We start from the raw sequence: 24,779 nt of genomic DNA on the forward strand, positions 1-24,779 counted from the left end.
TGCTTTTTCTGCATCTATTGAGAGGATCATGTGCTTTTTTGTCTTTCCTTTTGTTAATATGGCATTTTACATTTTTTGATTTGTGTAGTTGAACCGTCCTTGTGAACTTGAAATGAATTTTACTTGGTCATGGTTATGATCTTTTGTATGTGTTGTTCAATCCAGATTCCTAAAATTTTGTTGAGAATTTTTGCATCTATATTTATAAAAGATATTGGCCTATAATTTTATTTTTTGGTGGTGTCTTTGGATTTTAATTTGGTGATAGCTTTATAATAGCTTTATAGCATGTCTTTGGGTGTGTTCTTTTTTAAATCTTTTGGAAGAGTTTAAGAAGGATGGGTATAAATTCCATTTTGCATATTTGATAGCATTCACTGAAAACCCATCAGGTCCAGGACTTTTGTTTGTAGGGAGTTTTTAAAATTACATATTCAATTTCATTTCTAGTTATTGGTTTATTCAAATGATCTATTTCTTCTTGATTCAATTTTGTTTGGCTGTACCTTTATAGAAAGTTGTGGATTTTTTCTCGGTTGTCAAACTCATTGGCATATTGCTTGCACTATTCTTTGCATTTTTGTATTTCTACAGTATAAGATATCTCCTTTTTCATATTTTGTTTATTTGGGTTCTTTCTTCTTCTTGGGGAATCTGGCAAGAGGTTTGTCCATTGTCTTTACACTCAAAGAATCATCTCTTGGTTTTATTGATTTGTTTTCTATTTGTTTTTTCATGTCTATTTGATTGATTTTCTCTCTGACTTTTATGACTTCCCTCTGCTGAATTTAGGTTTTGTTTGTTCTCGTTTTCCTAATTCTTTTAGGTGGTAGGTTAGGTTGCTGATTTGAGATTTTTCTTCTTTTTTTGAGGGAGGCCTGTATGGTTATGAATTTCCGTCTAAGTACTACTTTTGCAGCATCTCATAGATTTTTTAATGGTTGTGTTTTTATTATTATTTTTCTCAAGATATTTTTTTAATTTTCTTTTTGATTTCCTCATTTACCCATTGGTTTTTTAGTAACATGATGTTTAGTCCATGTTGTTTAGTTTTTTTCACATTTTCCCCTGTGTTTGATTTCTTACCTCCTTTTTGAATTTGTTTTCTCTTAGACTGTGTATGTCTGTTTCATTTTTTGGTCCTTCAGAGGAATTTTCCTATTCTTTTAAGTGGGAATGGTTCCTGTGCTTCTTCATTTTGCTTATATATATATTTTTTCTTTTTCTGTGTTTAGGGAAAACAATTATCTACTGTAGTCTTGGAGGGTTATTTAAACATGGGAGGGCCCATGGATTATCTGTCAGGGATTACTTTTTTTTTTTTTTTTTTTGGCATGAAGACTCTTTTATTTTGGATGCTTGCTTCTCTTTTCTCAGTGTGTGCAGGCTGTTATCCCTTTGATAGGAGCAGTGCAGGTATATGGCCTGCACATGCTTCCAGGGAGTTAGGTGAAATGGATAGCACCTATTGGTGGCATCTGGTTGCCAGGCTGATATTACCTGTTCATGGGACTTTTAGTGGTTGCAGGCTATATCCACCTCAGGAATTCAAGATCGCTGCAATGGTCTGCACTGCCCCTCTAGTCCACACTGCTGGTGCCCTGCCTCTCAAGAGCTTGTACCTGTGCAGAGAAAGATATTCCTATGGTGGTCCCATTCTTCCTCCTCTTTCTTTCCCCAACAATGGTGCCTTGCTTCTCCTGTTGGACAGGCCTCCTCCCAAGTTCCCTCCACTGTGGTGCATGGCTCCAGAACCTGTGGAACACCACTCTCTAGGCCCCTCAGGCTATTTCCATATAGCCTACAGTAGTCATCTTCCCAGAACTGACCTCCATAGCCAGAGTATCAGTGCAGCCATCACTTGAGTGTCTCGGGCTATGGTGTCCTGGGCAGTTTTACCAATGGTCTTTCTGATTTGCCCTCCTCTAACTCATTGCTGTACTTTTCTTGAAGACTTTGAGAGTCCCCCTCCATTCTGGCCAATCTCCCTATCAGTTAGGTGGCCTCTCAGTGTGTGAATTCCTTTCCTCTTTCACAGCTCCCTCTCAGGAGTTCTGGCCCTGTCCTGATTCCCTTTTGTGTGTGTGTGTGTGCTTCTCATTCTCTTTTTATTTTTTTTTTCTCTTTCTGTCTCTCTTTCCATTTTGCTCTACCTAGTTATGTTAAGGGTTTATTACCCTTTTTGGAGGTTTGACATCTTCTACTATCTTTCAGTAGGTGTTCTGTGTGAATCATTCTAAATGTAGTGGTTTTTTTATGTGTTTGGGGGAGGTGAGCACAATGTCTTACTCCTCTCCCATTTTGATCCTGCTCCTGTTCACATAAACACTTGACCTTCCACCATTAGAGCCTTATGGATTTTCCTCCTTTCACAATTCACTGTCCTGTACTTCCTGCTATCCAGTGATGAAAATAATTACTTATATATTACCAGAATCTGAAAGTTGTTTGTGAAGATAAGTCTGATCCAAGTTACTCTGTCATGGCTGAATTGAAAGTTGGTTTTCTTTATTTCTTTTTTCTTCTTTGTGCTTATTCTAGTTTCACTTGGAGAGGCCTCACATTGGCCTTTCAGAAACAAATTCCTTGTGCAAAACAGCAATGCCAACATCTCAGCTCTATTTTTTACATTTAGAAATGACAGTATTTCAATCATTGTGTTAGAGATTGAACTGAACCATATTTCATAGATAGCATAAAAAATACAAAGTGTTGGAAAACATAAAATAAGATGAAAAGTATAGGAACTATTCAGAATGTAAAACAGCCAATTAATAAAAGTACAATAAATAAAGAAAATAGAGGAAGGAAATTATCAAGACAAGAATCAAAACATTTTTCCAAAGGTAAAAAAGTTCCTGCATGTTAAGAATAAAAGAATTCACCAAGGTTAATGTGAGGAGAGATAATTAAAATTAGTCTTTAAAATTTAGGGTGAGATTGAGTGGTTAGGAATACAAAATAAGGGATTCAAAATAACTGAGAAAGAGTCCTTAAATCTCTAGAAAAGGATAAAAAAGAAAAAAAAAGAGATTGTATATATATATATATATAACTATATACAAAATTTTGCATCACCCAGGGTATGTGGAAGTTCCCTGACCGGGAATCAAATATGCATTATAGCAGTGATAATGCCATATCCTTAACCCACTTAGCCACACAGAAACTCCAATATTTCTATATTTTTACAGGCTAAATTATCAACTAAAGGTAAAGACAAATAAATACATTCTTAGACAATTATTAAAACACAAGTCAACATATGTATGGATTTCTTTTGCATGACAAAATTAAAATACAAGTTAATAACATATATAGATAACATCTATACATATATGCACATATATCTTTTATGAAGAAATGACTTGAGAAATATATCCCAAGTAAAATTTAGATGGAACTTAAGGTTCAAGAAATTGTTGATCCGGCTCAAGTTTAAGCAAAAAGAAACAAAAAAAATTTCTTCCTCTGAGTAGGAGGTCAGAAAAAATCAACATTTGCATTAAGAGCAAATAGAAAGATAGGTACGTTTTAAAAATATAATTGGAAATTATCAGATTTCTGTAGAGGCAACAAGGAAAACATGAAGTAATATTCCAGAGAAAGTATATTTACAGTTTAGCTACTAGTAGGCAGCTTCCCACTTCATCTGTGATCATTTGTCTGAATCCAAGGTGGGCGACCAAGATTGGGGGTGAGAAGACTAGAAAAACTATTAAAGGATCTGGGAAGAGACATGTGGTAATAACTCAAACCTCTAGATGTTAATGTACAGTTGGAACATTGGTAACACAATCTTCAAAGATTTACATATCCTCCCTTTCCAGCATGGTTTTCTGAGTAAATGGAAAATAGTCTCATTTCAGAAGGACCAGTTACATTTTTACCATATACACTTGCCATGGTATTGCAAGGTCATTACTACTGAGGATCCAGCCTCTCATTGCATCCTCTGAAGAAAACTGGTTCAAGTCCAGTAATTTGGTTCAAGTATCTGCATCTCATTCTTATCATTTGTTTATTCATCTATTCATTTTTCTGCTTTTTAAAAAATTATTATTAAATTATAGTTGATTTACAATATTTCATTAAGTTCTATTGTACTACAAGATGACCCAATCACACACTGCACTGTAGGATCCCATTGCCCATTTATTCCAAATATAACAGTTTACATTTCATAAACCCCCAAAATGCCCATCCATTCCACTCCCTCCTCTTGGAAACCTCAAGTCTACTCTTCTTGTCCATGATCTGCTTCTGTTTTTCATTTGTTTGTTTGTTTGTTATTTTTAGATAGGATCATCTGTTCCCTATTTTAGATTCCACAAATAGGTGATATCATATGGTATGTCTTTCTCTTTCTGACATTCTTCTCTTAGTATGAGAGTCTCTAGATCCACCCACATTGCTGTCAATGACATTTGTTTGCCTTTTTACGGCTGAGTAATATTCCATTGTATACATGTACCACATCTTCTTAGTCCGTTCATCCATTGATGAATTTGTTTCCATATCTTGTCTATTGATGAATAGCACTGCAATGAACATACAGGTGCATGTATCTTTTTCTATGTAATTTTTGTTCAGATTCATGGACAAGAGTTGGATTGCTGGGTCATATGGTAGTTCTGTATTTAGTTTCCTGAAGTTCCTCCATACTGTTTTCCATAGTGATTATGCCAACTTACATTCCCACCAACAGTGGAGGAGTTTTCCTTTTTCTCCATGCTCCATCATTTGTTATTTGTTGACTTGTTAAAGATGGCCATTCTGACTGGTGTGAGGTGGTACCTCATTATAGTCTGATTTGCATTTCTCTAATAATTAGTGATATTGAGAATTTTTTCATATGCCTATTGGCCATCTGTATGTCTTCTTTGGAGCAATGTGCATTTAGGTCTTCTGCCCATTTTTTGATTGGGTCGTTTTTTTTGTTGTTGTTTTTGAGCTGCATGAGTTATTTGTATATTTTTGAGATTAGGCCCTTGTATGTTGCATCATTGGCAAAGATTTTCTCCCATTCTGTGTGTTGTCTTTTCATTTTTTTAATGGTTTCCTTTGCTGTGTAAAGCTCTTGAGTTTGATTGTGTCCCCTTAGTTTATTTGTGTCTTTATTATCATTGTTCTAGGAGGTGGATCAAATATGATGTTGCTGTGGCTTATGTCAAAGAGCATTCTGCCTGTTTTCTTCTAGGAATTTTATAGTATCTGGCCTTAAATTTAGGTCTTTAATCCACCTGGAGTTTATTTTTGTATGTGGTGTTGAATATTGTTCATTCATTTGCCAATCATTGTTGGATAACCTCTATTACCCACCATGTTGCAAGAATCATTTCCTTAGCATGCCGTAAGTCAGTCTTTCTGGCTGCAATCTTAATACCTTCACTCATCATATCAATTTCTTCCACCTTGCTTTTGACAGTAGGATTTTGATAGTTGAGCCTCTATTATTTCATGGTTCTCTATCTGTTTTGATAGGAGTGGGTCTAATACTGTAAAGGCATTTTCTTCCATCCCTGGGATCATCTATATAGACAGTAGTTACCACTACATGTCTCAATGACACTTCTTCTCCCCTCATCAATCCATTTCTTATCACTCCAGTGAATAGATGGACCTCACTGAGGCCCTCCAGCAGAATGTAGTTATCTGATGAGTATCTCTACTCTAATATAGCACATCCCATTCCCAGAGCATTTTAATCCTTTCTACCACCATCTACCATGGTAATTCTGGCACTTATGCTTCACTTTTGCTTTCTCCAAGTGCCATTCTCAGAGGATGTTGGTATTGACCCTTGCCAAGAAATGAATCATATATCATAAACTTCTCTGATACTGATAAAATGACACCTCATTGTTATGTTTGACCTTGTTGATGGAGCATCTTCAAATCCAGTGTTGGATATACGGATATACTCCCCAGATTCCTGCTGTTACATGTTGGTTAGATCCTGAACTTGGTCCAGAATACAATTACTCTTTTTTTTTTTTTTTACTATATTTAAATATAGTCATATAACCTGACCTGAGTAGTTATGTGACTTTGCAATAATTACTAGTTTGGTGGCCAGGAAAAGAGTAATCACCTGTTGAAGAAAACATGTTTTCTTTTAAGCAGAGACCTCTGCTTCAAGCTTGGGTGTTGTGTAAAATTTCAGAGAGGGAAGTAGGACTCTTCCACAGGTACCATATGTACAGGATTCTGAGGATTAAACATTTTCACTTGCATAAATCCAATTTCTCATACAAACTTTGGATCTCAGCCTTTTCTAATCAAACCTCAGGGTTTGGTAGAACCTTTCCAAAACTGAAAGCTCAAATTTTAGATTTCTGTGTGTTATATAAATCCTGGGCTTGAACACAATTTTACTTTTGTTTTTTTTTTTTTCTCCAGCTGTAGGAAATAATAATTTCTTCATGCTATCAAGAAAGCCTCCTGATTTTTACTCTTACCCTTTAATTGATAATTAATCATCCTCAACCTTTTATCTTTTTTTCCAGTGAATCAATTTATCTGGAAAATACCACTCCCGTAATCTATAATTGGAGTTTTCCACTATAGTTTTTAATACACCAGATTCCTTTCATTCATCAGTAAATTCCCTCCAACTGATATCCTATTTTAGTAAACAAAGGATTAACATTTATAAATCAGATTACCACCACCAGCCAAAGGTTATTATTTTCCTACCTTATTATACTTGGTATTTATTACCAGCTAGCCAGGAGATGATCTAGCTCAAAATCCCATTTCATAGCTACTTCTTCAGCCCACTCTTATTTTTGACTCTCTTAGATGTTTTCCTTAAGAAATAAACACAGAGACAGATTCTTATATAAGAAGTTTGTGGGAAGTACTCTCAAGGTCAACATATGTTCTCACATATGAATGTAGCAGGATTGGGCAGAGAAAGAAATTGAACTACAACAGAGTTGAAACAAAGGCTTCAGGTAATCCTTTGGGTATTCCATGAAAGCCCTTTAGATATATCTCAAATTGAGGTAAGAAGACAACAATTTTATACGTTTACATGAAATAGGTATTAGATGTGGGGTGCCCTGAGGCAGGTCATACAACTTTTGGTAAGATGACGCTTTTCTGCTGATGACAATGTCTGGAGAAAGATTCAGCTAAGAATTGTTAACCAACTGGGAATATGAAAAGAAAACCTTTAGTCTTGAAAGGAGAAACTTGGTGGCCCACCATCACTTGATGTATATTTATACATATATATTTATAAATGTATGTAAATGCCTAGGAACATAAAATTCTTAAGGATCTGCTTCTAAGGAGAAAATTAGAAAATGTGGGAAACTGGGTTAAGAATATATTTTGCCTTGTATGTTTATTCTTTTCATAATAAGAATGCATTTACATATTGGTCTTATAAAAAAAATCCATGAACTAAAATAACTTTATGTGCAATTGGTACAAATTAAAAAAAAAAATGTCTTCTAAATGAAATGGGGCTTGGATTCAAGTCAGTGAAATCGGTGAATAAAAACCTGGAAGGTCTTAGAGATATCATTATCATATCATAAATATATAAAAAAAGTATATCTTTTTTAACTTTTTTTTTCCCAAATGACTAAAACCTGTGATAATAAATAAAGAAAAAAACAAAAATACAAAAGTCTAATTTTTTTACAAGAAATCACTCAAATATGGTACAAGTGATTTTGAATAACTGTTAGCATTAGGAAAAAATTAACATTCCTTTAAGAGATGTCTCATTTAATTGATATGTTTCCCACCATCACCAATGGATCACAGAGGGAATATATTCAGGTAAGTGTCTTTTTATTGTACTTCCATAAATTGCATTTTGCAGATATTAGGTTTTTTCCCTAACAAGTTGAAGGTTTGTTGCAACCCTGCAAGTTTTATAGGCATTGGGAAACCAAAATATTCCTGTGACTTGTTTCATCATGATATTCGCTTTAATGCAAATTGTAGAAACTGAACACATAATATTTCCAGGTATGCTTGTGTATGATACTCCAATCTTCATTGTCTGCTGGAAACTTTATTAAACTAATGTAAACATTCTTTTAATTGGACATGCATATTGTAGAAAAGGCAAAATTTGGAGACATAAATGAAATTAATGGGAAGATTAAAAATTATATTTGATGGTATTATTTCCTTATTTTCTTGCAATTCATATTCATTTTATGATATTATTTCATTATTATTACTACTCAAATTTAAAAGAATCATTCAATGAAGAATTTTTAATTATTTAAAAAAAAATGGTACAAGTTGAGGGAATTTGAGGTAGTATTATTGAGATAGATACTCATTTTACACATTGGAGAGTACACTCGTTGATAGATCAGAAGATAGAGATATAATTGTGCTATTTAGAGTGATAAGAGATCACAAGGAAAAATCCTACACCACAAAAAGAAGTTGAAATTTATTATGCTTAATAGGGCTAGGGGGAGAGAAAATTATGGTCAATGACTATTGATTCTTACTGAAAGTCCTAATGTCTATTTGATATTATTTACACTGTATATACATTACTTCTAGTAATACAAAGCATTGGCAAAAATGGATGCCTATCCTACAAATAATCTGTTTCACTCCTATAGGGTGTCAATTTAGTTTCCATACCTTTTTTACATGCATTCCAAGATTTTGATGTATGCATTGAATGTGCTTATTTCATTCCTGGCTTTGTTTAAAATATTCATTTATCCTTGATTCCCTTTGCTTCATTGTCTTTGTTCTTTTGTTGAGTTGTCTCTCTATATTTTATGAATGCCTACAAGATGACTTAACCATTCTCTGGATTAAGGCATTGTAAACTAAATATTATTTTTAACTTTGTTTTCCCAGATTTCTCCTTTAATATAATAGTGTGGATTGTGATGTAGCTGATCCATCTGCATAATATAGTGAGAAATCCCCTCTCTCTCTCTGTACATTACAAATCATTAAAGCAAATAGGCAGGGCCACAATTTGTTGAATAATACTCATTCCTAATATTCTAAATGTAGTGGAAAAAATGTATTATCATTTAAAATTTGCATAATATATTAAGAACATTGCACTGATATTTCTAAAAAGGTAGATGGTTCTTTTGAGAAAGGATTTAAGTTTTGTATATGGTTGAAAGCGTTCATTAAAACTGGCACTTTTTGGATGGAGAGAGTCAAGAATTAGTACCTTTTGGAATTCCCATAGTAGCTCAGCAGAAACGAATCCAACTATGAACCATGAGGTTGCAGGTTCGATCCCTGGCCTCACTCAGTGGGTTGAGGATCCAGTGTTGCCACGAACTGTGGTTTAGGTACAGATGCAGCTTGGATCTGGTGTTACTGTGACTCTGGCATAGGGCTAGTGGCAACAGCTCTGATTAGACCCCTAGCCTGGGAACATCCATATGCCACGGGTGCAGCCCTAACAGGACAAAAGATAAAAATAAAATAAAATATAATAAAAATAATTAGTACTCTTCTATTAAATCACCACTGTCATCTTTGAAACTGAATTATTTGTTAAAAGAATAAAGTAATTAACCTTTAGTATGCCTGTTCAGCTGAGGTTAACACTCAGGACTTCTTATTCTGAATTTTGCCAGCATAAAGCCATGCTGCATGGCAGAGTAAATGTTGTCATAGATAAAGATGGTGAAAATAAATTATTGCTAAGCATATAATGACATAATTTCAACAGGTTACTGGAGATTGTATCTGTTATGACAAAGTTTTCATTATAAAATTCTGGATTACTATTAAAATTTTCTTTTATATATAAATACACAAAATCTTTCCATATCTAATGCAAGTTATTTTCCTAGAATTTCCATCTAAAGGCAGCATTTATGCACTAGTCTACTAAAGTAAAAAGTGATTCTCATTGCACGGAATTCTTATATAGCCAGTATCATTTCTTTAATATAGTTTAGCTAAATCAAATAAATCTACCTGTCCAAAGAAATGCTGCTAAAACATTTCAGACAGTAGTTTCACTTAACCTGATTCTCCCTCACTAATTGTGCTTTAATTATAGTTTTTTTATTTTGTGGATAACAGTGTTTAAATATTCAGAGAAAAGATTATTAAATTTTTTGCTGAATGACTCATACAGGAACACTAATTAGAACAAGAAAAACAGAGTTGCAATTTTCCAAAATAGTAACTGTGCCAGGTGAACACAAGAAATGCTTCTGCTAACTGAAACTTTTATGTAGAAACTGGCAAATAATACATGTAATAATGATTAATGCTTTCATTCTGGATATTCAAAAATTAATTGCCTCCTGCAAGTCAGGACCGCTGGTCTTATTCTAAGTCCTGTCACTCACAATTTTACCGCATGACCTTTAGTAAGTATCCTATTTTGTCTTAATTCTTTTATTGAAATATGATCTGGGGATTATAATTAAAACAAACAAATGGATACACTTAGCAAAGTGAGAAAATTAAAAGCATCCTCTGGTTAAGAGGTTTTGACTTAAATTTTATTTGTTTTCCATATTTAATGTTAATTGGATCCAATAGCATCAACCAGAATAAAAGGAATGCCTTGCCATCAAGATACTTACACTTAGTATTAAATAACCTTAGGTCATTTTTATTTAGAAATTTTCCTCTTTTAAGACACTACCTAATTAAAATATGTCACACGTTCCAAAGTTATAAAGTCAGAATATTTTTGGCCATATTTTATTTTTTTAGTTATTTAAATTTGTTATTGTTATTTCCCCAATACAATTTTTTTCTACTATATAGCATGGTGACCCAGTTACACATACATGTACACATTCTTTTTCCTCCCTTTAACATGCTCCATCATAAGTGACTAGACATAGTTCTCAGTGCTATACAGCAGGATCTCATTGCTAATCCATTCCAAAAGCAATAGTTTACATCTATTAACCCCAATCTCCCAATCCATTCCACTCCCGCCCCCTCCCCCTCCCCCTTGGCAACCACAAGTCTATTCTCCAAGTCCATGGTTTTCTTAATAACTACCTCCTAAATATATAGTAGGAAAAATATACTTTTTGCAACTCTGAAACAGAAAGTAAAGACACCAAAATCCTTCTCTGATTATTTCAAATAATCAGATCAGAAATTTTCTTTCACAACACTTTTTTTCTGCCATGACCATAAGATGTCATTACAAATCAGTTTAGTTCAAATTATATCATACCTCTGACTTAAAATCATCAGTTTTCTGTTAACAATTAACCAGCCCCCTCCCATCCTGTCTTCTCAGTTTGCTCAGTTGAATTTTTCTGTGCTTTTCCAATGCACAGTGCCACCATACCTAGTAATTTTCTGTGCTCATGACATTTCCCAGCGAACAATTTCAAAGATCATTTCTCCCAACACCAACATCTTTAGAGGGATGGGGGTTTACTTAAGATCACAAGGCCCCTTGTTCAATCTTTGCTAATGCTGCAGCATTTGGAAGTCTTCTTGAAAATAAATTGTCTGATGTTTTTCTGTAGTATGCAGAAAGTACCGTACCTGAAAGATTGTACCAGTCAACTCAGCACATAAAATTCCTTTTCTGGCACTAAACTGAGCTCCAAGGAAATAAAATGCTCTGCCCTCTTTACAGTGCCTTGCACATATAGATGCTCATTAACTATTTGGTGCTGGAGAAACTTTTATTTCCTATTCATATTACAGTCCCAATACCCCTGCCATTGATTGGTTGGTTCGTCTAATTTTTCACTCCAAGGGCCATTAAAAATACTACATACCAAGTCACAATGTATCTGTAGATTTACAATAAATTCAGCATCCTTACTTCATTTGTTAGCAGATGCTGAACTATTCTGGAATGAACTGATTCTTTGTGGTATCCTGTAGCAATTAAACATGTGGTGGGTTTTTGAAGTGTTGAAAGACCTAATTTTTTTATTTACATAATTATTTGTTCTAGGTAAAGAGTTGTTCAAAATCAAATACTACACATATAAATGTAAGACATTTTTTTAAAAAACATAAGTAAATTAGTAACTCTGTGTTTGAAGGAAACTAAGTTATAATTATTTATAGTTGATCTTAAATTTGCAAAATACATGAAAAAAAATTTTCTGAGTTTAAACTTTACTAGCAGTCTATGTTTTCACATATTTATAGTGGAGAAAAATAAGAATAAATGAAAAGAAGGATATATGTCTGAGTCACAGAAATGAAACAAAAGGAATTCCCTTATGTCAAAACAAATAGCAGCTTATGTCATGGGCTACAGTCTGGCCGTTATGCTCTTGTAGCATCTGATCTTATTTTCTTTTGTTTTTCCTTAGTACTTATTCCCATTTCTTTTTCATTTAGGACTGTAACCAAACACAGATTCAGCAGCACACTGCTCAAAGCCAACAACTGAGGAGCAAGTATCACTAGACAGGAAATATTCTTTATTCAGAAAAGCCAGGAATCTGAGATAAGGGTGGACTCATGTCCTGAGACCAACTACAAAATTCTGCTTATCCATGACAGTATTTAAGGGGAAAAAAGTGAAACACTCTCAGTTATCATTAAGATAGTAGGTCAGGTTTGTTTTTTTTTTTTTTTTTTTTTTTTTTTTTTTTGCACTTTTTCTTTGCTTGCAGACCTGCTGATTTCTGACCTTCCTTTAGCCAGCTCTCTTGCCCACATAATCCACTTGTAATTGGATGCTATCCTGTCCACATGATATACCTGCAAATTTGCTAAGGGGGGATGTAGAGGTAAAGAGTCAGTCATTCTTTAACTATTTAATTCTTCATTCTTTCTCCTTTTAATCCAGGAAAGAAATTGGCAGGTTAGGCAAGACATTGTGTATATTCAGTAGAGCAGAAGTCAGGAATTAAGGTAAATGTTACCCAGAACTTCATTTTAATAATTACTGTTTAAGGGAAGAAGAAATAAACAAATAGGAGAGGGGCAAAAGAGCTACTTACAAATTCCAAATTGTCAGAACTTTGTCCATTTCAATGGGATGAGAGGGGAAGGTCTGTCCTCTGTAACTTCTTCATGCTGGCATAGGGCACCATATTTTCAGAGTAGAAGATGCAACATGGGTCTGTAGCATCTCTATCCTGACAATTTCAGTTGCCCACTTACATATACAGGAAGAGCAAACCATAATTATTTCAATGTCCACAGTGATATAGATTATAATGAGCAATTCAGTAATGTGCAAAATGAAGCAGCTTATGTCATGGCTACAGTCTGGTCATCATGCAGTTAGCTTTTTCACTTTGCTGTCAGTCTGTAGAACAGCTCAGGAAATGTGCATCAGACACTGAGTCTGTAAGTCTATTGTCCTAATTACTAAGTCTCCAGGCTCAAGCCTGTTCTTTTGCGACTCAGGGAGGCCTGGGAGACTTCAGTTTTTCTATAAACAAGAGGCAAGGGGTATACATGGGCCTTTGTATTTATTTGCACAGGGAGGAGGGTTGCAGGGTTCTGCTCAATTCCAAGATTACATGGCAACACTAAAATTCTGGGATTCTGGGATTTTGTATCCTCATAGGAGAAACACTACTGACCCAAACAAGCAGCCTGATGATTTTCTCAATCTTCACAAGAGAGTGAAAGATTCAAAATCTCACACAAACTTTTATTAAGTACTATTCCTTAGCCTAGCACACCCAGTTCCTTAGTATGGATACTGAACTCCATTCCCTGGCATGGATGTATCCACATGAGCCCTTGGCATAGAGATACCCACTCACCTCTTCAGCATGGTTATTCACACTTAATGTCTTGGAATGGATGTAGAAACTTAACCCTGTAGTATGGTATACCCACTCAGTGCTTTCAAATGGAGATGTACACTGCATTCTAAAGAGAATACATGAAATTCTAGGAATATTAGTTGACATCAGGTCATAATCCTTTCCAAAATGATTAGTTAACCAAAATCAGATTAATTTAAGAATGAAGAGAGTTTGTTCTATAGGACAATAAATTTTTAGGTTAATGTGGGCCTATATGGGAAGAAAAAGAGAAAAAAATGAATTAGTTATGATAATTGAATAGGTGGGAAGTAGATGAGAGGAAAAGAGAAAAATATAGCACCAAAAAAAACAGTCAACTTTGTTATTTTGCCAATTAATACCATTGTAATTCATCAAGTATTTCTTTTTTTTTTTTTTTTTTGTCATTTTTGGATCATTTTTTGCTGTTTCTTGGGCTGCTCCTGTGGCATATGGAGGTTCCCAGGCTAGGGGTCCAATTGGAGCTGTAGCTGCCAGCCTACGCCAGAGCCACAGCAACGCAGGATCCAAGCTGCATCTGCAACCTATACCACAGCTCATGGCAACGCCGGATCGTTAACCCACTGAGCAAGGGCAGGGACGGAACCGCAACCTCATGGTTCCTAGTCGGATTCGTTAACCACTGCGCCACAACGGGAACTCCTCATCAAGTATTTCTTAATGTTTCTATATATAACAAAGTTAGTGTCAGTCCTATTATGTGTTACTGTGTGGATCTCTAAATTGAAATGTTTAAATTTTATTATAGGAATATTTAAATGTATGCAAAGTAGAATAGTATAATGAACCCCTTTGTGCTTATCATCCATCTTCAACAATTGTCACCAACTAGCCTAATTTATCTTATAATTACAAAGACCCACTTCCCACACTCATCAACATTATCCCAGATTATTTTGAATCAAATTTCAAACATCAGGATTATTTCATCTAAAATTATTTTAATCTATACTTTCAAAATATAATAAATCATATTTAAAAACAAGTTATCAAATTTTTTCTATTTGTCTTATAATATTTTTACAATCCCCTTATTTGAATTTATATCCAAATAAAATCCCAAAATTTAGTTAAATTGATGTCTCATAACTGTCCTTTTGTGTGTATATGCTTTTTATGGCCTTTCCTGTGGCATATGAAGGCTCCTAGAATAGAGGTCTTATCAGAGCTACAGCTGCCAGCCTACACCACCTCCACAACAACACAGGATCTGACCTGCATCTGCAAACTACACCACAGCATGGCAACACTGGATCTTTAACCCACTGTGCAAGGTCAGGGATCGAACCTTCATCCTCATGGATGCTAGTCAGATTCATTTCTGCTGAGCCACGATGGAAACTCCTCATAACTGTCTTTTAATTTGTAGGTTACTATTCCATCTTATTTTTCCTTTCTTGTGATTTTTTGAAAAAAAAAATGTAATATTTGTCTCATAGTATATCCTGAAGCCTGGATCTTGCTGGTTTTTTCCCTCATGGCATTTTAAAACATATTTTTCTGTTCCATTCATTTCCCGAAGTTATTGATTAGATGGGGGAGTAGGGGTTGACCAAATTCAGCTTGCCACTTATTTTTGTAAACAATGATTTGTTTACAATCACAACTGTTTATTTATGTATTGTGTATGGTTTTGTTTACTTAAAAAGTCAGAGTTGAGTAGTCATGAGGGAGATTTCATGGCCAACCAAACTTAAAATATTTACTTTCTGGCTCTAAAAAAATGTTTTCTGTCCTCTAATGTTGATGATTGAGATTAAAAAAAAATTTTTTTGTGCATTTCGTATTTGGAATGTATACTGCTTAGGAAGTAAATAAAGACCAATTGTCTCCTTTTTTGTTGTGTTAAAAATCACTGATGAGTGGAAGCTGCCTTTGTAGCTCAGTGGTAATAAACTTGACCAGTATCCATGAAGATGCATCCTCACTCAGTGGGTTAAAGGATCAGGCATTGCCATTAACTATGGTGTAGCACACAGATGTGGCTCAGATCATTCATCGCTACGGCTGTGGCTGTGGTATAGGCTGGCAGCTGCAACTCTGATTCAAGCCATAGTTAGGGAATTTCCATATGCTGCTGTCGTGGCCCTAAAAAGCAAATAATAATAATAATAACAATAATAATAATCAGGGATTAGTTAAATCTATTAAATTTATTTTTTTGTCTTTTTTAGGGCCGCACCCACAGCATATGGAGGTTCCCAGGCTAGGGGTCTAATCGGAGCTGTAGCTAGCAGCCTACACCAGAGCCACAGCAACGTGGGATCCAAGCTGCATCTGTGACCTACGCCACAGCTCACAGCAATGCCAGATCCCCAACCTACTGAGAGAGGCCAGGGATTGAACCCACAACCTCATGGTTCCTAGTCAGATTTGTTAACCACTGAGCCATGATGGGAACTCCTGAATCTATTAAATTTTGAAAATGCTTAAGGATATACAAGTTGATTCTTTCTGTACCATGAACTAAAACTACTTTTCTTTGATATCTGATATTTATAAGGGTCCTGAAATATTGTACTAGAATAACTAACTCATTGCCTTATTTTATAGGGTGAGATTTTACAAAGCTTTTGAAAATATGAACTGATGAAAAATGTCAGATTGAATTGAGATTGAAATGAGAAAGGATTTTTTTTAATTTCATTCTCTATTTAGAGAAGAATGTTTTTTCTTAATGATTTTTATTTTTCCATTATAGTTGGTTTACATTGTTCTGTCAATTTTCTACTGTACAGCAAAGTGACATAGTCACACACACACACACACACACACACACACGCATTATTTTTCTCACATTATCCTCCATCATGTTCCATCACAAGTGATCAGGTATAGTTCCCTGTACTATACAGATGGGTCTCATTGCTTATTCATTCCAGATGCAATAGTTTGGATCTATTAACACCAAACTCCCAGTCCATCCCAGTCCTCCTCCTTGGCAACCACAAGTCTGTTCTCCAAGTTGATCCACTTCTTTTCTGTGGAAAGGTTCATTCTTGCTATATATTAGATTTCAGGTAAAAATGATATATGGTATTTGTCTTTCTCTTTCTGACTTAATTCACGTAGTATGAATGTCTCTTGTCTCATCCATTTTCTTCAAAGAGCATTGTTTTGTTTGGTTTTATGGCTGAGTAGTATTCAATTGTGTATATTTGAAACATCTTAATTCATTCATCTGTTGATGGACATTTATGTTGTTTCTATGTCTTGGCTATTGTGAAGTGTGCTGCAATGAACATACAGGTGCATGTATCTTTTTCAAGGAAAGTTTGTCTGGATATATGCCTAAGAGTGGGATTGATGGGTCATATAGTAGTTCTATGTTTAGTTTTCTGAGTTACCTCCATACTGTTTTTCTTAGTGGTTGTACCCCAATTTATATTCCCACCAACAGTGTAGGAGGGCACCCTTTTCTGAATACCCTCTTCAGCATTTGTTATTTGTTGACTTGTGAATGATGGTCATACTGAGAGGTGTAAGGTGGTACCAATAGTAATTTTGATTTCTATTTCTCTAATAATTAATGATGTTGACCATTTTTTCATATGCTTGTTGCCCAGCTGTGTATTGTTTTTGGAGAAATGTCTCTTCAGCTCTTTTGCCCATTTTTCAATTGATTCTTTTTGTTTTGTATTTTGCTATTGAGGAATATAATTTTGTATATTTTAGAGATTAAGTCCTTGTCAATTGCCTAATTTGCAACTATATTCTCATATTACTCAGGTTGTCTTTTTGTTTTTTTATGGTTCCCTTCACTGTGCAAAAGCTTGTCAGTTTGATTAGTTCCCACTGGTTTATTTTTGCCTTTACTTCTGTTGCTTTGGGAGACTGACCTGAGAAAACATTTGTATGGTTGATGTCAGAGAATGTTTTGTCTATGTTCTCTTCTAGGAGTTTGATGGTGTCTTGTCTTACATTTAAGACTTTCAGCCATTTTGAGTTTATTTTGGTGCATAGAATGAAGGTGTGTTCTGGTTTTATTGATTTACATGTGGCTGTCTAGTTTTCTCAGCACCACTTGCTAAAAGGACTGTCTTTTTCCTCTTTTATATTCTTGCCTACTTTGTTGAAGATTAATTGACCATAGGTGTCTGGGTTTATTTCTTTGTTCTCTATTCTGTTCCGTTGCTCTCTACGTCTCTCTTGGTACCAGTACCACACTGTCTTGATGACTCTGGTTTTGTAATGTTGCCTGAAGTTATGCCTCTAGCTTGGTTTTTGTTCCTCAAGACTTCTTTGGTAATTCTGGGTTTTTTATGGTTCCATAGAAATTTTTGGACTCTTGTTCTAGTTCTGTGAAAAATGCCGTGGGTAATTTGATAGGGCTTGCATTGAATCTGTAGATTGCTTTGGGTAGTATGGCCATTTTTACAATATTAATTTTTCCAACCCAGGAGCATGGAATAGCTTTCCATTCCTTTGAATTATTTTTAATTTCTTTGATTAATGTCTTATAGTTGTTTTATAGGTCACAGAATATAGGTCTTTCACCTCCTTGGTCAGGTTTATTCTTATGTATTTAATTTATGGGAGTGTGATTTTAAAAGGTATTCTATTTTTGTATTCCTCTTCTAATATTCCATTGTTAGTATACAGAAATGCAACCAATTTCTGAATGTTAATCTTTCATCCTGCTACTTCGCTGAATTCATTGATCAATTCAAAGAGTTTTTATATGGAGTCTTTAGGGTTTTCTATATATAGTATCATGTCATCTGCATACAGTGACAGTTTTACCTCTTCTCTTCCAATTTAGATAATTTTTAATCTTTTTTGTTTTTCTGATTGTTGTGGCTAAGACTTCCAATACTATGTAGAATAAAAATGGTGAGTGTGCTCATCCTTGTCTTGTTCCAGATTTTAGTGGGAAGGCTTTCAGCTTTTATCCGTTTAATATTGTATTGGCTGTGGATTTGTCATAAATGGCTTTTACTATTTTAAGGTATGTTCCCTCTATACCCACTTTGGTAAGAGTTTTTATCATGAATGAATGTTGGACTTTCTCAAATGATTTTTCTGCATCTATTGAGATGGTCATGTGTTTTTCGACTTTTCTTTTGTTAATGTGGTGTATGATGTTGATTGATTTGCATATGTTGAACCATCCTTATGTATTTGGGATAAATCGCATTTGGTCGTGGTGAATGATCTATTTTTACATTGTTGGATTCACTTGGCTAAAATTTCATTGATAATTTTTTCATATGTATTCATCAAAGATATTGGTCTATAATTTTCTTTTTTAGTAGTATCTTTGTCTGGTTTTGGTATTAGGGTGATTGTGGCCTCATAGAAATCAAAGTTCTTAATATGGCCAAAAATAATTTTCTAATATGTAAATAAAATTACCCAAATCTACTTAACAGAAGCATGGTGAATGTTAGGAACTATATATATATATATGTATACATATATAATTATATATACATATAGTTATCACATATAATTATAATTCTTATAAATTAGATGATAAATTTGATATGAATATAATTTCCAATACATAGGAGATAATCAATAAATTTTAGACATTTATAGCATCATATTTTATGATAATTCACATTTTTTCACATTTCAAAACTTCACCTGCATCCTATGGAAATTCTGGGGCTGGGGTTGAATCAGAGCTTCAGCTAAGTCCTATGCCACAGTCATGACAACATAGAATCCAAGCTTCATATAGCTTGTGATGCTGGATCCTTAATCCACTGAATGAGACCAGGGATCAAACAGACGTCCTCACAGAGACAAGGTTGAGTCCTTAACCCAGTAATTACAGTGGGAACTTCTGTCTCTCATTTCTTCTTATCCTCCATCCCTTCTTGTCTTTTTCTTTATAGTTTCTATTTTTCTTCTTTCTGTGATATTATCTTATCACTCAACTATAATATTGAGTTTTTAATTTCTAATTGCAAAAAAGCCTTTTTGTAATATATATGTACATGTATATATTTATATATATCATCCCGTCATATATAAAATCATCAGGTTTGCTTCATGAATGCAATATTGTCCCGTTTTTCTTGGCTTTTCAAATACCATACGATATAACTTATATGTAGAACCTAAAACTTGATACAAATGAACTTATTTACAAAACAGAAAGAAAGTTATAGACATAGAAAACTAAGTAATGCTTGCTAAAGGGAACAGGAAGTTGGGGAGGGATAAATCAGGAATTTGGGATTAGTGGATAGAAACTACTACATAGAAAATGGATAAACAAGGTCCTACATTAAATATCCTGTGATAAACCACAATGAAAAATAATATATATATCTAATACATATAAACTGAATCACTTTGCTGCACACCAGAATCTAACACATTTAAATCAACCATATTTCAATTAAAAAGCAAAAATAGCATGCTTGAAGAAAACTAAGAAAATGTAATTTGACAAAAATGGCTTTAAAAAGAGATGCAGAAAGAGGAGTCCCCATTGTGGCTCAGTGGGTTAAGAACCCAACATATTGTCTGTGCGTATGTGGGTTCAATCCCTGGCCTTGAGTTAAGGATCTGTCATTGCCACAAGCTGTGGCATAGGTCACAGATGAGGCTTAGATTGCTGTTGCCATGGCTGTGGTATGGCTGTGGCATAGGCCAGCAGCTGTGGCCCCTAACCCCAGAACTTCCATATGCCACAGATGTGGCCTTAAGAATTAGAGAAAGAGATGCAGAAAGATACCCTTTGTTTTACCCACTTCAGAGAATAGTTCTCAGGCTTCTATCCACAATAAAATATATCTGCTTTCTCAGATGTTTTAGGGCATCAAGCAATGTAAAATATTCCTTGGAGTATGTTAAATAAATCCCCTTATTTTGAGGTACAAACTCAGTTGTTTTCTCAATGCTTCTCACTCTTAACCAAGGATTCTATTTATGTGGCTCTCCTAGTAATTTTAGAACCCATTTGATTTCATATATCAACAGTTTGTTGATGGTGTCATTTACATTTCTCCTTTCTGTGTGCTTACTATGCTATAAATAAATAAACAGATGAGGTTACAAATAAATTTGTTTTTAATTTTACTGTTACTATAATGGGTTTTCAGGAACTAGCAAGGGTAAGTATATGCATTCAAATTAATTCTTAATTTGGTGGGGGTTTTTTTGTTTACATTACTTTGTCAGCATTTCTTTAAAATTTATTTTAGGAAAACTTGATTTTAATGCTGTCCCATTAACCCATCATGCTGAAATACAGTATAATTAATTTAACCATTTCCCTTTGTTGAATATTTTTCAATGTCTCATTATAAATATTGAAAATCTTTTAATATATTTTGAAAAATATACATTGTATAAATTTCCAATCACACATTCTTTGATTCATGATTATCTACATAACACGTTTCTTCCCTTATATTTACCTTAGTTTTAAAAATAATTAAATTTATTTTAGTATATTAAACATAAATAATAGTAACTTATTTTTAGAAAAATACCAGTTGGGGACATTCACAAATGGCAAGGTTGGCATAGAAACTACCAGAATCAACTTTTTTAGATTTCTGGAAAAGCCAGAGGTTTATGGCAACTGAGTAAATGCTGGATGGAGGAAAAAGGGAACTTAATAATGGAAGGAAATGTTTGCAGCATTTTGATTTGTCATTGCCCCACCACTTTCCAAATACAATGGTGCACTTGAAGAAGGAAGTCTGAGTTCCCAGTGTGGGACTCTGGTCCATGTTTTCAGAGAGCACTGAGTAGATTTTCCATGCAAAATTTTTGTTCATGTCTCTTCTAATCTATGTGGGGACTACCTGAAGTACACGGTATTTGGCACCGTTTTGCCTAGGGTGGACCTCACTGTGGAAAGTGTGTGTTGCTTGAAAACACTTCAAGCAAAACTAAGGAATAAATGTAACTTGACATAAAATAAAACAATACAATGGAAACATAAAATAGATCTTTTGGGAGGATATTCTGGTGAGTTTCTCTGAGAAGTTAGGACATTCAAATATACTCATGTACATAGAAGAATTCAGAAGGCCGTAAACCTACCTAAAAAAGATCTGATAAAACATTAAGCTCTCACCGTGGGATGATTCTTGGGTTCAGTGTAAGCCTAAATGTCAAAAGAGTGCTCCAGCACAGAGGCCCTCTGCAAAAATTGGGAGAGGTGTTTGTTTATTTTTACTTCCCCCACAAATAATGCATTTAAAACACTATTAGAGCAATAAGCAAACATAGCAAAACTGCAGGCTACAAGATCAACACATTGGAAACAGTTGTGTTTCTGTGTACCAACAATGAACAATCTGAGAAGGACAATGAGAAAACATCACTTACAATAGCATCTAAAAGAGTAAAATAGGGAATTCTCTTCATGGCTCAGGAGCAATAAACCCGACTAGGATCCATGAGGATATGGGTTTGACCCCTGGCCCCATTCAGTGGGTTAAGCATCTGGCATTGCTGTGAGCTGTGGTGTAGATCACAGACTTGGCTTGGATCCACTGTGACTGTGGTGTAGGCTGGCAGCTGCAGCTCTGATTTGACCCCTAGCCTGGGAACTTCCATATGCCACAAGTGTGGCCCTAAAAAGCAATAAATAAATAAACAAATTAATAAATTAAATTAAAATAGATAGGAATAAAGTTTTAAAGAACACGAAACGCTTGTAAAGAAATGTAAAGATATCCCATGGATAACAACAATTGCTATTTTTCTACCCAAAATATTTACAGATTCAATAGAATATGTATTAAAATTCCAATAGCCCTTTTTGTTGATGCAATGAAAAAAAGAATCATCAAATTCATATGGAGTTGAAAAGGACTCAATAGCCAAATATCCTTAAAAAGCAAGAATAATGGAAAATTCACATTTCCTGATTTTAAAACCTAGTACAAAACCAAAGTTATCAAAACAGTGTTTCACTGATATAAGAATAGGCATATGCACTAATGGAATATAATTGAGATATGTCATCAAAAGCAGAGCAACAATAAAAAAATAGGCAAATTAAGACTTCATTAGAATTAAAAACGTGAATATCGAAGGATGTCATCAAAAAAGTGAAGACATATGAAATAGATAATATTGCAATTACTATATCTGATAATGGTTTAATAGATATATAAAGGCCTTCAACAACAACAACAAACACAACAACTCAAAAAGTAGACAATGGAGTTGAATAGAAAAAGAATATACACAAATGGCCAATAATCACAAGAAAGATGCTTATAATTATTAGTCTTTAGGAAAACGCAAATTCAAACCACAATGAGATACTACATCATATCTACTAGTATGGCTATTTTTAAAAATTAACAAAATGGGAGTTCCCATTGTGGCTCAGTGGGTTAAGAATTCAATACAATCTCCATGAAGATGAGGGTTCAATCCCCAGCCTCGCTCAGTGGGTTAATTATCCTGCACTGCCCCTGGCTGGGGCATAAGTTACAGATACAGCTCAGATCTGGTGTTGGTGGGGCTATGATGTATTCCTATAGTTTCAGCTCTTATTTGACCCCTAGCCTGGGAACTTCCACATGCTACAGGTGTGGTGGTAAAAAGAAAAATTTTTTAAATAAAAATAAAATAAATAAAATTAAGAAAAATTAATAAAACAGAAATAAAAATGTTGAAAAGAATATGGATAATTTAGAACACTTGTATGTCATCGATGGGATGTACATACTGCATGTCATATCTTCTCTGGAAAACAAAAAACCAACATTGAATCACATTTTAATTCAGTAATTCATTGCGGCATGATTCACAACACCCAAAGATGTAAAAAACCTAAGAGTTCATCATCCAAAGAATGGATAAAAGAAATGTCATGTATATGTACGGTGGAATATCACTGAGCTATGAAAAAGGAATGAAGTTTTGATATATGACACAACAGAGACAAAACTTGAAAAAATTATGCTAAGTGAAATAAGCCAGACCAAAAAAAAATGTTGTATGTTCCCATTTACATGAACTACATACAATATAGGAATAGTGACAAAAATAGATTGGTGGTTTTCAGGGTCTGGGATTAGTGGAGAATGGTAAATTATTGCTTAATGCTAACAGAGTTTAGAGAGATAAAATCTTTTGGAAATCAATAGCAGTAATAGATTACAGATTATGCTGAACATAATAAATTCCATTAATTTGTATCTTTAAATATGGCTAAAATGGCAGAGGGGTGTGTGTGTGTGTGTGTGTGCATGTGTGTGTAAACCACATAAAAATCTTTCATTTCATAGTTCCCTCATGGCTCAGCAGGTTAAGGATCCATCATTGTCACTGGTTATAGCTGTGATGCAAGTTTAATACCTGGCATGGGAACTTTTGTATGCTCTAGGTCCAGCCAAAAAAACAAACAAAAAAAAAAACCTTTTTTTAAAAAAATTATGCCTAAATTTCTTTAGGAGGAGATTATAGAATTATATTCTTAAATTGCTATGAAATTCATGTTGGCATGTGATCATGTGATATTTTCTGTAAGGTACAATACTGGCAAAGGAACAGCTTATCATTTAAGTGTGTAAGCTCAAGAGTCAGACTGCTAATGTCATGTTAAATTCTTGGAACTATGCCTTATTAGGTGGACATACTTAAGCAGATCCCTTATATTGTTCTTTTATCAGTTTCTTCATCTATGAAACATAGCTTAAATTTTTCCATACAAAATTTTTAAGATATAATGGCAAAACATATGCATAACACTTAAGAGAGCATATAGTAAGCTCAATAAGGTTAGCAATTATTATATTTCCTGAGTTTACACTGGAAGGTATTCTTAAAATCTTGTCAGAATATTCAGGATAAGAAACTTACACTGACTTTCAAGTGAAGAAATTTCTATTAATATGCCTATATGTAATACATTAGCAAAACATAAAATTTAGTTAACTCTCTGAATAATTTAAGCCATTTTGTTTAACTGATAATGTCAAAATCATACCAGAGCTAAAGAACAATGCCCTTGTAAAACTTCAATCAATTTCTCAGGTGTAAATCATTTTTCAACCATGTGAAGAATATGGAGCAGAACAAATAATGTGTAAAGATAAATAAAATAGA

Source organism: Sus scrofa, chromosome 11, assembly GCF_054392235.1.
Source record: "Sus scrofa isolate SSC_HxYL_T2T_F1_AM1 chromosome 11, Sscrofa_HxYL_maternal_Yorkshire_Landrace_v2.0, whole genome shotgun sequence".
NCBI classification, from domain to species: Eukaryota; Metazoa; Chordata; class Mammalia; order Artiodactyla; family Suidae; genus Sus; species Sus scrofa.